Below are 12,561 nucleotides of genomic sequence, written 5' to 3' on the forward strand. Positions count from 1 at the left end.
CTCGTATCATAGTTCAGTGTACTTGTCCCTGTTGCAAGTCCACTCTCGACTCGCAACTAGGACCATAGTTTGTTTCATCCCAATTGCAAGCCCAGCCTTGACTTGCAACTCGACATGTATTTTGTTTTTCCTCCCAATTGCAGGTTCACCCTCTCTCGCAAATGTATTTTGTGGTTTGTTTTATCCCTATTGCAACTCGATCCATGACTTGCGACTAGGCTCATAGTTGTTCCAGTTGCAAGCCCACCCTTGACTCGCAACTGAAGCATGTGTTTTTTTGTTTTTTTCATCATAGTTGTAAGTCCACCCTTGACTCGCAACTGGGCATATAGTTTGTCTATCCCAATTGCAAGTTGACTCTTGACTCGCAACTAGGCTTGTATTTTGTAGTTGTCCCGGTTGCATGTCCACTCCCGATTCACAAATGTGCTCGTAGCTCTTCTAGTTGGGTGTCCACCCCTCAACTAGAAATTGGGCATGTGTTTTGTTATCCCAATTGCACATCCACGCTCAACTCGCAACTGGGCTTTTGTTTGTTATTTCCCGGTTGCAAGTCCACCCTCGACTCGCAAATGGTATCATAGTTTTGTTTCATCCCAGTTGCAAGTCCACCCTTAACTCGCAACTGGGATCGTAGTATCCTAGTTGTCCTAGTTGCAAGTCCACCCTCGACTCGCAACTGGGCACATAGTTTGTCGTTGTCCCGGTTGTAACTGCGTCCAACCTCGATACGCAGCTAGGCTCAGCCAATATTTCTCCTAGTTGTAAGTTAACCCTCCACACGCAACTAGGGTTCCGATCCTTTTTTGTCCCATTTTTGCAAATCCACCCCGACATGCAACTGGGGAGCCTATTTTTTTTGTACCAGTTGCAAGTCCAACCTCGATACACCACTGATCCCAACCCATTTTTCTCCAAGTTTCAAGTCCACCTTCGAGTCAAAACTGGGTTGCAACTCCACCTTCAAGATGCAACTGTGGCGGAGCCCACCTTTTTTCCTAGTTAAAAGTCTGAAGGAAATATGCCCTAGAGGCAATAATAAAGTTATTATTTATTTCATTATATCATGATAAATTTTTATTATTCATGCTAGAATTGTATTAACCGGAAACATAATACATGTGTGAATACATAGACAAACAGAGTGTCACTAGTATGCCTCTACTTAACTAGCTCATTGATCAAAGATGGTTAAGTTTCCTAGCCATTGACATGGGTTGTCATTTGATTAACGGGATCACATCATTAGGAGAATGATGTGATTGACATGACCCTTTCCGTTAGCTTAGCACACGATCGTTTAAGTATGTTGCTATTGCTTTCTTCATGACTTATACATGTTCCTATGACTATGAGATTATGCAACTCCCGTTTATCGGAGGAACACTTTGTGTTCTACCAAACGTCACAACGTAACTGGGTGATTATAAAGGTGCTCTACAGGTGTCTCCGAAGGTACTTGTTGGGTTGGCGTATTTCGAGATTAGGATTTGTCACTCCGATTGTCGGAGAGGTATCTCTGGGCCCTCTCGGTAATGCACATCACTTAAGCATTGCAACTAATGAGTTAGTTGCGGGATGATGTATTACGGAATGAGTAAAGAGACTTGCCGGTAACGAGATTGAACTAGGTATTGAGATACCGACGATCGAATCTCGGGCAAGTAACATACCGATGACAAAGGGAACAACGTATGTTGTTATGCGGTCTGACCGATAAAGATCTTTGTAGAATATGTAGGTGCCAATATGAGCATCCAAGTTCCGCTATTGGTTATTGACCGGAGACGTGTCTCGGTCATGTCTACATAGTTCTCGAACCCGTAGGGTCCGCACGCTTAACGCTACGATGATAGTTATATTACGAGTTTTATGTTTTGATGTACGGAAGGTTGTTCGGAGTCCCGGATGTGATCACGGACACGACGAGGAGTCTCGAAATGCATTGATGTTATATGCACGAGTAGAACACAAGTGAGTTGTGGGCGATATAAGTCATACTGCTTACCAGCATGTCATACTTTGGTTTGGCGGTATTGTTAGATGAAGCGGCCCGGACCGACATTACGTGTACGCTTACGCGAGACTGGTTCTACCGACGTGCTTTGCACACAGGTGGCTGGCGGGTGTCAGTTTCTCCAACTTTAGTTGAACCGAGTGTGTCTACGCCCGGTCCTTACGAAGGCACCAACTTGAAAAACTATCGTTGTGGTTTTGATGCGTAGGTAAGAACGGTTCTTGCTAAGCCCGTAGCAGCCACGTAAAACTTGCAACAACAAAGTAGAGGACGTCTAACTTGTTTTTGCAGGGCATGTTGTGATGTGATATGGTCAAGACGTGATGCTATATTGTATGAGATGATCATGTTTTGTAACCGAGTTATCGGCAACTGGCAGGAGCCATATGGTTGTCGCTTTATTGTATGCAATACAATCGCCCTGTAATGCTTTACTTTATCACTAAGCGGTAGCGATAGTCGTGGAAGCATAAGATTGGCGATACGACAACGATGCTACGATGGAGATCAAGGTGTCGCGCCGGTGACGATGGTGATCATGACGGTGCTTCGGAGATGGAGATCACAAGCACAAGATGATGATGGCCGTATCATATCACTTATATTGATTGCATGTGATATTTATCTTTTATGCATCTTATCTTGGTTTGATTAGTGGTAGCATTATAAGATGATCCCTCACTAAATTATCAAAGTATAAGTGTTCTCCCTGAGTATGCACCGTTGCGAAAGTTCTTCGTGGTGAGACACCACGTGATGATCGGGTGTGCTAGGCTCTACGTTCAAATACAACGGGTGCAAAACAGTTGCACATGCAGAATACTCAGGTTAAACTTGACGAGCCTAGCATATAACAGATATGGCCTCAGAACACGGAGACCGAAAGGTCGAGCGTGAATCATATAGTAGATATGATCAACATAGTGATGTTCACCATGGAAACTACTCCATCTCACGTGATGATCGGACATGGATTAGTTGATTTGGATCATGTGATCACTTAGAGGATTAGAGGGATGTCTATCTAAGTGGGAGTTCTTAAGTTATATGATTAATTGAACTTAAATTTACCATGAACTTTGTACCTGATAGTATCTTGCTTGTCTATGTTGATTGTAGATAGATGGCCCGTGTTGTTGTTCCGTTGAATTTTAATGCGTTCCTTGAGAAAACAAAGTTGAAAGATGATGGTAGCAATTACACGGACTGGGTCCGTAACCTGAGGATTATCGTCATTGCTGCACAAAAGAATTACGTCCTGAAAGCATCGCTGAGTGCCAGGCCTACTGCTGATGCAACTGACGACGCTAAGAACGTCTGGCAGAGCAAAGCTGATGACTACTCGATAGTTCAGTGTGCCATGCTTTACGGCTTAGAACCGGGACTTCAACAACGTTTTCAACGTCATGGAGCATATGAGATGTTCCGGGAGTTGAAGTTAATATTTCAAGAAAATTCCCGGATTGAGAGATATGAAGTCTCCAATAAGTTCTATAGCTGCAAGATGGAGGAGAATAGTTCTGTCAGTGAACATATACTCAGAATGTTTGGGTACCATAATCACTTGACTCAGCTAGGATTTAATGAAGGAAATATGCCCTAGAGGCAATAATAAAGTTATTATTTATTTCCTTATATCATGATAAATGTTTATTATTCATGCTAGAATTGTATTAACCGGAAACATAATACATGTGTGAATACATAGACAAACAGAGTGTCACTAGTATGCCTCTACTTAACTAGCTCGTTGATCAAAGATGGTTAAGTTTCCTAGCCATTGACATGGGTTGTCATTTGATGTGATTGACATGACCCATTCCGTTAGCTTAGCATACGGTCGTTTAAGTATGTTGCTATTGTTTTCTTCATGACTTATACATGTTCCTATGACTATGAGATTATGCAACTCCCATTTACCGAAGGAACACTTTGTGTGCTACCAAACGTCACAACGTAACTGGGTGATTATAAAGGTGCTCTACAGGTGTCTCCGAAGGTACTTGTTGGGTTGGCGTATTTCGAGATTAGGATTTGTCACTCCGATTGTTGGAGAGGTATCTCTGGGCCCTCTCGGTAATGCACATCACTTAAGCCTTGCAAGCATTACAACTAATGAGTTAGTTGTGGGATGATGTAATACGGAACGAGTAAAGAGACTTGCCGGTAACGAGATTGAAATAGGTATTGAGATACCGACAATCGAATCTCGGGCAAGTAACATGACAAAGGGAACAACAAATGTTGTTATGCGTTCTGATCGATAAAGATCTTTATAGAATATGTAGGAGCCAATATGAGCATCCAGGTTGCGCTATTGGTTATTGACCGGAGACGTGTATCGGTCATGTCTACATAGTTCTCGAACCCGTAGGGTCCGCACGCTTAACGCTACGATGATAGTTATATTATGAGTTTTATGATTTGATGTACCGAAGGTTGTTCGGAGTCCCGGATGTGATCACGGACATGACGTGGAGTCTCGAAATGGTCGAGACATGAATATTGATATATTGGAAGCCTATGTTTGGATATCGGAAGTGTTCCGGGTGAAATCGGGATTTTACCGGAGTACCGGGGGGTTACCGGAACCACCCGGGGGCTTAATGGGCCTACATGGGCCTTACTGGAAAAGGAGGGTAGCAAAGGAAGTGTGGCGCACGCCCCCCAAGGCCCAAACCGAATTGGTTTAGGGCAAAGGGGGCCGACCCCCTCTTTCCTTCTTCCCCCCTCCCAAGTCCTAATCCAACTAGGAAAAGGGGGGGAGTCCTACTCCCGGTGGGAGTAGGACTCCTCCGGCGCGCCTCTCCCCTTGGCCGGCCGCACCCCCCTTGCTCCTTTATATACAGGGGCAGGGGGCACCTCTAGACACAGAAGTTGATCAAGTTGATCATCTCTTAGCCGTGTGCAGTGCCCCCCTCCACCATAGTCCACCTCGATAATACTGTAGCAGTGCTTAGGCGAAGCCCTGCGTCGGTAGAACATCAACATCGTCACCACGCCGTCGTGCTGATGAAACTATCCCTCAACACACGGCTAGATCGGAGTTAGAGGGACGTCATCGGGCTGAACGTGTGCTGAACTCGGAGGTGCCTTGTGTTTGGTACTTGATCGGTCGGATCGTGAAGACGTACGACTACATCAACCGCGTTGTGCTAACGCTTCCGCTTTCGGTCTTCGAGGGTACGTGGACAACACTCTCCCCTCTCGTTGCTATGCATCACCGTGATCTTGCGTGTGCGTAGGAATATTTTTTGAAATTACTACGTTCCCTAACATTGGCATCCGAGCCAGGTTTTATGCATTGATGTTATATGCACGAGTAGAACACAAGTGAGTTGTGGGCGATATAAGTCATACTGCTTACCAGCATGTCATACTTTGGTTTGGCGGTATTGTTAGATGAAGCGGCCCGGACCGACATTACGCGTACGCTTACGCGAGACTGGTTCTACCGACGTGCTTTGCACACAGGTGGCTGGCGGGTGTCAGTTTCTCCAACTTTAGTTGAACCGAGTGTGGCTACGCCCGGTCCTTACGAAGGCACCAACTTGATAAACTATCGTTGTGGTTTTGATGCGTAGGTAAGAACGGTTCTTGCTAAGCCCGTAGCAGCCACGTAAAACTTGCAACAACAAAGTAGAGGACGTCTAACTTGTTTTTGCAGGGCATGTTGTGATGTGATATGGTCAAGACGTGATGCTATATTGTATGAGATGATCATGTTTTGTAACCGAGTTATCGGCAACTGGCAGGAGCCATATGGTTGTCGCTTTATTGTATGCAATACAATCGCCCTGTAATGCTTTACTTTATCACTAAGCGGTAGCGATAGTCGTGGAAGCATAAGATTGGCGATACGACAACGATGCTACGATGGAGATCAAGGTGTCGCTCCGGTGACGATGGTGATCATGACGGTGCTTCGGAGATGGAGATCACAAGCACAAGATGATGATGGCCGTATCATATCACTTATATTGATTGCATGTGATGTTTATCTTTTATGCATCTTATCTTGCTTTGATTGACGGTAGCATTATAAGATGATCCCTCACTAAATTATCAAAGTATAAGTGTTCTCCCTGAGTATGCACCGTTGCGAAAGTTCTTCGTGCTGAGACACCACGTGATGATCGGGTGTGATAGGCTCTACGTTCAAATACAACGGGTGCAAAACAGTTGCACACGCGGAATACTCAGGTTAAACTTGACGAGTCTAGCATATAACAGATATGGCCTCGGAACATGGAGACTGAAAGGTCGAGCGTGAATCATATAGTAGATATGATCAACATAGTGATGTTCACCATTGAAACTACTCCATCTCATGTGATGATCGGACATGGTTTAGTTGATTTGGATCACGTGATCACTTAGAGGATTAGAGGGATGTCTATCTAAGTCGGAGTTCTTAAGTAATATGATTAATTGAACTTAAATTTATCATGAACTTAATACCTGATAGTATCTTGCTTGTCTATGTTGATTGTAGATAGATGATGTGATGTTGTTCCGTTGAATTTTAATGCGTTCCTTGAGAAAGCAAAGTTGAAAGATGATGGTAGCAATTACACGGACTGGGTCCGTAACTTGAGGATTATCCTCATTGCTGCACAGAAGAGTTACGTCCTGGAAGCACCGCTAGGTGTACCTCCTGCGCCAGCAACTACAGACATTGTGAATGCCTGGCAGTTGCGTGTTGATGACTACTCGATAGTTCAGTGTGCCATGCTTTACGGCTTAGAACCGGGACTTCAACGACGTTTTGAACGTCATGGAGCATATGAGATGTTCTAGGAGTTGAAGTTAATATTTCAAGCAAATTCCCGAATAGAGAGATATGGAGTCTCCAATAAGTTCTATAGCTGCAAGATGGAGGAGAATAGTTCTGTCAGTGAACATATACTCAGAATGTCTGGGTATCATAATCACTAGACTTAGCTGGGAGTTAATCTTCCGGTTGATAGTGTCATTGACAGAGTTTTTCAATCACTGCCACCAAGCTACAAGAGCTTCGTGATGAACTATAATATGCAAGGGATGAATAAAACAATTCCCGAGCTCTTCGCAATGCTAAAGGCTGTGGAGGTAGAAATCAAGAAGGAGCATCAAGTGTTGATGGTCAACAAGACCACTAGTTTCAAGAAAAAGGGCAAAGGGAAGAAGAAGGGGAACTTCAAGAAGAACAACAAGCAAGTTGCTACTCAAGAGAAGAAACCCAAGTCTGGACCTAAGCCTGAAACTGAGTGCTTCTACTACAAGCATACTAGTCACTGGAAGCGGAACTGCCCCAAGTATTTGGCGGATAAGAAGGATGGCAAGGTGAACAAAGGTATATGTGATATACATGTTATTGATGTGTACCTTAACTAATGCTCGCAGTAGCACCTGGGTATTTGATACTGGTTCTGTTGCTAATATTTGCAACTCGAAACAGGGGCTACGGATTAAGAGAAGATTGGCTAAGGACGAGGTGATGATGCGCGTGGGAAATGGTTCGAAAGTCGATGTGATTGCGGTCGGCACGCTACCTCTACATCTACCTTCGGGATTAGTATTAGACCTAAATAATTGTTATTTGGTGCCAGTGTTGAGCAAGAACATTATATCTGGATCTTGTTTGATGCGAGACGGTTATTCATTTAAATCAGAGAATAATGGTTGTTCTATTTATATGAGTAATATATTTTATGGTCATGCACCCGTGAAGAGTGGTCTATTCTTATTGAATCTCGATAGTAGTGACACACATATTCATAATGTTGAAACCAAATGATGCAGAGTTGATAATGATAGTGCAACTTATTTGCCGCACTGCCGTCTAGGTCATATCGGTGTAAAGCGAATGAAGAAACTCCATATTGATGGACTTTTGGAACCACTTGATTATGAATCACTTGGTACTTGCGAACCGTGCCTCATGGGCAAGATGACTAAAACGCCGTTCTACGGAACTATGGAGAGAGCAACAGATTTGTTGGAAATCATACATATAGATGTATGTGGTCCGATGAATGTTGAGGCTCGTGGCGGATATCGTTATTTTCTCACCTTCACAGATGATTTAAGAAGATATGGGTATATCTACTTAATGAAGCATAAGTCTGAAACATTTGAAAAGTTTAAAAAAATTCATAGTGAAGTTGAAAATCATCGTAACAAGAAAATTAATTTTCTACGATCTGATGGTGGAGGAGAATATTTGAGTTACGAGTTTGGTCTACATTTGAAACAATGCGGAATAGTTTCGCAACTCACGCCACCCGGAACACCACAGCGTAATGGTGTGTCCGAACGTCGTAATCGTACTTTACTAGATATGGTGCGATCTATGATGTCTCTTACAGATTTACCGCTATCATTTTGGGGTTATGCTTTAGAGATGGCCGCATTCACGTTAAATAGGGCACCATCAAAATCCGTTGAGGCGACGCCTTATGAACTGTGGTTTGGTAAGAAACCAAAGTTGTCGTTTCTGAAAGTTTGGGGTTGTGATGCTTATGTGAAAAAGCTTCAACCTGGTAAGCTCGAACCCAAATCGGAGAAATATGTCTTCATAGGATACCCAAAGGAGACTGTTGGGTACACCTTCTATCACAGATCCGAAGGCAAGACTTTTGTTGCTAAATTTGGAGTTTTTCTAGAGAAGGAGTTTCTCTCGAAAGAAGTGAGTGGGAGGAAAGTAGAACTTGATGAGGTAACTGTACCTGCTCCCTTATTGGAAAGTAGTTCATCACAGAAAATGGTTTCTGCGACACCTACACCAATTAGTGAGGAAGTTAATGATGATGATCATGAAACTTTAGATCAAGTTGTTACTGAACCTCGTAGGTCATCCAGAGTAAGATCCGCACCAGGGTGGTATGATAATCCTGTTCTGGAGGTTATGTTACTAGACCATGACGAACCTACGAACTATGAAGAAGCGATGGTGAGCCCAGATTCCGCAAAATGGCTTGAGGCCATGAAATCTGAGATTGGATCCATGTATGAGAACAAAGTGTGGACTTTGGTGGACTTGCCCGATGATCAGCAAGCCATTGAGAATAAATGGATCTTCAAGAAGAAGACTGACGCTGACGGTAATGTTACTATCTATAAAGCTCGACTTGTTGCGAAAGGTTTTCGACAAGTTCAAGGGATTGACTACGGTGAGACTTTCTCACCCGTAGCGATGCTTAAGTCTGTCCGAATCATGTTAGCAATTGCCGCATTTTATGATTATGAAATTTGGCAAATGGATGTCAAAACTGCATTCCTGAATGGATTACTGGAAGAAGAGTTGTATATGATGCAACAAGAAGGTTTTGTCGATCCAAAGGGAGCTAACAAAGTGTGCAAGCTCCAGCAATCCATTTATGGACTGGTGCAAGCCTCTCGGAGTTGGAATAAACGTTTTGATAGTGTGATCAAAGCATTTGGTTTTATACAGACTTTTGGAGAAGCCTGTATTTTCAAGAAAGTGAGTGGGAGCTCTGTAGCATTTCTGATATTATTGTGGATGACATATTACTGATTGGAAATGATATAGAATTTCTGGATAGCATAAAGGGATACTTGAATAAGAGTTTTTCAGTGAAAGACATCGGTGAAGCTGCTTACATATTGGGCATTAAGATCTATAGAGATAGATCAAGACGCTTAATTGGACTTTCACAAAGCACATACCTTGAAAAAGTTTTGAAGAAGTTCAAAATGGATCAAGCAAAGAAAGGGTTCTTGCATGTATTACAAGGTGTGAAGTTGAGTAAGACTCAATGCCCGACCACTGCAGAAGATAGAGAGAAAATGAAAGATGTTCCCTATGCTTCAGCCATAGGCTCTATAATGTATGCAATGTTGTGTACCAGACCTGATGTGTGCCTTGCTATAAGTCTAGCAGGGAGGTACCAAAGTAATCCAGGAGTGGATCACTGGACAGCGGTCAAGAACATCCTGAAATACCTGAAAGGACTAAGGATACGTTTCTCGTTTATGGAGGTGACAAAGAGCTCATCGTAAACGGTTACGTTGATGCAAGCTTTGACACTGATCCGGATGATTCGAAATCGCACACTGGATACGTGTTTACATTGAATAGTGGAGCTGTCAATTGGTGCAGTTCTAAACAAAGCGTCGTGGCGGGATCTACATGTGAAGCGGAGTACATAGCTGCTTCGGAAGCAGCAAATGAAGGAGTCTAGATGAAGGAGTTCATATCCGATCTAGGTGTCATACCTAGTGCATCGGGTCCAATGAAAATCTTTTGTGACAATACTAGAGCAATTGCCTTAGCGAAGGAATCCAGATTTCACAAGAGAACAAAGCACATCAAGAGACGCTTCAATTCCATCCGGGATCTAGTCCAGGTCAGAGACATAGAAATTTGCAAGATACATACGGATCTGAATGTTGCAGACCCGTTGACTAAGCCTCTTCCACGAGCTAAACATGATCAGCACCAAGGCTCCATGGGTGTTAGAATCATTACTGTGTAATCTAGATTATTGACTCTAGTGCAAGTGGGAGACTGAAGGAAATATGCCCTAGAGGCAATAATAAAGTTATTATTTATTTCCTTACATCATGATAAATGTTTATTATTCATGCTAGAATTGTATTAACCGGAAACATAATACATGTGTGAATACATAGACAAACAGAGTGTCACTAGTATGCCTCTACTTAACTAGCTCGTTGATCAAAGATGGTTAAGTTTCCTAGCCATTGACATGGGTTGTCATTTGATTAATGGGATTACATCATTAGGAGAATGATGTGATTGACATGACCCATTCCGTTAGCTTAGCACACGATCGTTTAAGTATGTTGCTATTGCTTTCTTCATGACTTATACATGTTCCTACGACTATGAGATTATGCAACTCCCGTTTACCGAAGGAACACTTTGTGTGCTACCAAACATCACAACGTAACTGGGTGATTATAAAGGTGCTCTACAGGTGTCTCCGAAGGTACTTGTTGGATTGGCGTATTTCGAGATTAGGATTTGTCACTCCGATTGTCGGAGAGGTATCTCTGGGCCCTCTCGGTAATGCACATCACTTAAGCATTGCAACTAATGAGTTAGTTGCAGGATGATGTATTACGGAACGAGTAAAGAGACTTGCCGGTAACGAGATTGAACTAGATATTGAGATACCGACGATCGAATCTCGGGCAAGTGACATACCGATGACAAAGGGAACAACATATGTTGTTATGCGGTCTGGCCGATAAAGATCTTCATAGAATATGTAGGAGCCAATATGAGCATCCAGGTTCCGCTATTGGTTATTGACCGGAGACGTGTCTCGGTTATGTCTACATAGTTCTCGAACCCGTAGGGTCCGCACGCTTAACGCTACGATGACAGTTATATTATGAGTTTTATGTTTTGATGTACCAAAGGTTGTTCGGAGTCCCGGATGTGTTCACAGACATGACGAGGAGTCTCAAAATGGTTGAGACATGAAGATTGATATATTGGAAGCCTATGTTTGGATATCGGAAGTGTTCCGGGTGAAATCAGGATTTTACCGGAGTACCGGGGGGTTACCAGAACCCCCAAGGGCTTAATGGGCCTACATGGGCCTTAGTGGAAAAGGAGGGAAGCAAGGTAAGTGTGGGGTGCACCCCCCAAGGCCCAAATCGAATTGGTTTAGGGCAAAGGGGGCCGGCCCCCCTCTTTCCTTCTTCCCCCCTCCCAAGTCCTAATGCAACTAGGAAAAGGGGGGAGTCCTACTCCCGGTGGGAGTAGGACTCCTACGGCGCGCCTCTCCCCTTGGCCGGCCGCACCCTCCCTTGCTCCTTTATATACAGGGGCAGGAGGCACCTCTACAGAAGTTGATCAAGTTGATCGTCTCTTAGCCGTGTGCGGTGCCCCCCCTCCACTATAGTCCACCTCGTTAGTACTGTAGCAGTGCTTAGGCGAAGCCCTGCGTCGGTAGAACATCAACATCGTCATCATGCCGTCGTGCTAACGAAACTCTCCCTCAACACTCGGCTGGATCGGAGTTAGAGGGACGTCATCGGGCTGAACGTGTGCTGAACTCGGAGGTGTCGTGTGTTCGGTACTTGATTGGTCGGATCGTGAAGACGTACGACTACATCAACCACGTTGTGCTAACGCTTCCGCTTTCGGTCTACGAGGGTACGTGGATAGCACTCCCCCCTCTCGTTGCTATGCATCACCGTGATCTTGCGTGTGCGTAGGAAAATTTCGAAATTACTACGTTCCCCAAAAAAGTCCACCCTCGATACACAACTGGCCCAAAACCCTATTTTTGTATAGTTGTCAGTCAGTTCACCCTCAACACACAGCGGGGCCCGACCCTTTTATGTACTAGTTGCAACTCCATCCCCGACATGAAATTGGGAGGGACCGCCTTGTTTTTTGTCCTAGTTAAAAGTCCACCCTCAATACACAACTCGACCCAAAACCCCATATTTTCCCTAGTTGCAAGTCCATCCTTGACAGACATCTGGGTGCCCTTATTTGTCCTAGTTGCCACTCGACCACCGACATGCAACTGGAGGAGGGGACTTTTATTGTCCAGTTG

Source organism: Triticum aestivum, chromosome 7A (genome assembly GCF_018294505.1).
Source record: "Triticum aestivum cultivar Chinese Spring chromosome 7A, IWGSC CS RefSeq v2.1, whole genome shotgun sequence".
Taxonomy (NCBI): Eukaryota; Viridiplantae; Streptophyta; class Magnoliopsida; order Poales; family Poaceae; genus Triticum; species Triticum aestivum.